The sequence below is a fragment of the Cebus imitator genome, unplaced genomic scaffold (assembly GCF_001604975.1).
Source record: "Cebus imitator isolate Cc_AM_T3 unplaced genomic scaffold, Cebus_imitator-1.0 Scaffold38, whole genome shotgun sequence".
Classification (NCBI taxonomy): Eukaryota; Metazoa; Chordata; class Mammalia; order Primates; family Cebidae; genus Cebus; species Cebus imitator.
This window is the reverse complement of record NW_016107353.1, coordinates 2,864,123-2,865,888: the sequence shown is the minus strand read 5'-3', so window position 1 is coordinate 2,865,888 and position 1,766 is coordinate 2,864,123.

Below are 1,766 nucleotides of genomic sequence, written 5' to 3'. Positions count from 1 at the left end.
AAACTCCATCTCGAAAAAAAAAAAAAAAAAAAAAAACCAAAGCGGTGAAAACAGATTTTATTCAGTGCCTACTGGCGGTAGGGGAAAGGATAAGCTCCATTCCGACTTGGGCAGAGGTGATCTCAATGTTTAAAAGGGAGAATGAGGGAGGGAGGCAAATGCTCAAGCAGAGGGGTGAAAAATTGGAAGGAGTTGGGCATTGTCAATGCAACTAGACCAGCTGAGTCTGTTTAGTGGTAGTTATCGAAGTTAGGATTATGTCCTCCCACAGAGACTGGAAAGCCCCATCCTTCCATGATTACATTTCAAAGGAAAGGCTTTCAAGTCTTTGAGAAGACCTTCTGAACTGTCAGAGATACACAAATGTCTCAAAGGGAAGAGGAAGGATTTGTAACTGTAAGTCTTTTTGGCCAGTCCTCTAAGAAAGGGAGGTCTGGAGCCTATGGTCAGGCGTCCCCTGGAACAGTCAATTCTCTTGGCGGCCTTGAGCTTTCCCAACAGGCAATTTAATGGGGCACTGGGCTCATCCTAAGGACACAGCTTTAGGCTGCCCGAAGCCACGCCAGCCTTTGGTCTTCTCTTTGGGTGGAGATTTAGATGCAGTCTTTGTGTGCTGAGAGTTCTGCAGTTCTCAAGGCCCTTCTCCAACCCCTTTCCTTCTCCCCTCTGCCCCAAGTGGCTCCTCACTGTGTGGAGGGCAGCTGGGGGCAGGGCAGTGTTTCTCTCTGCTCTTCGCATGTAGCCTAAGCCCAGGCATAAGCTTCTGCCTTGGGCTGGGTGGTTCTCCCACATTTCAGGGGGTTGGCCCCAGGGGAGCTGTAGAGCCGGGCCCGGGGCCCTGGCACTAGTTGGGGCAGTACTGGTCCTGCTGCCTCACTGTCATCATGGTGATGCTCCTGAAGCTGGGGGAGCCCACCCTCTTTTCCTAGGTTTTCCTTATTCCTGCTGCAAGCCCCAGTTGAAACACCAGAGCCTATGCTTTCTCAGGACAGGTCACTGTGCCACCTCTGTGTGCCCATACCTTAGTATCCTCAATTTCCTCACACTGTGTGGTGTTATAGACTGAACTGTGTTTGCCTCAAGTTCATATGTGGAGGCCCTAACTCCTAGTACCTCAGAATGGGACTATATTTAGAGATAGGGCCTTTAAAAAGGGAAATATGCTCACGCCTGTAATACCAGCACTTTGGGAGGCCGAGGTGGGTGGATCACCTCAGGACTGGAGTTCGAGACCAGCCCGGCCAATATGGGAAACCCCATCTCTACTACAACTACAAAAACAGGCTGGGTGCAGTGGCTCACACCTGTAACCCCAGCATTTTGGGAGGCCAAGGCAGGCGGATCACCTGAGGTCAGGTGTTTGAGACCAGCCTGGCCAACATGGGAAACCCCATCTCTACTAAAAATACAAAAAAATTAGCCAGGGGTGGTGGCACAGGCCTGTAATCCCAGCTACTCGGGAGGGTGAGGCAGGAGAATTGCTTGAACCCAGGAGGCAGAGGTTGCAGTGAGCCTACATCATACCACTGCACTTTAGCCTGGGCAATGAGAGTGAAACTCCATCTCAAAAAAAATTAAAATTAGGGCCGGACACGGTGGCTCACGCCTGTAATCCCAGCACTTTGGGAGGCCGAGGCGGGTGGATCACAAGGTCAACAGATCGAGACCATCCTGGTCAACATGGTGAAACCCCGTCTCTACTAAAAATACAAAAAATTAGCCAGACATGGTGGTGTGTGCCTGTAATCCCAGCTACTCAGGAGGCT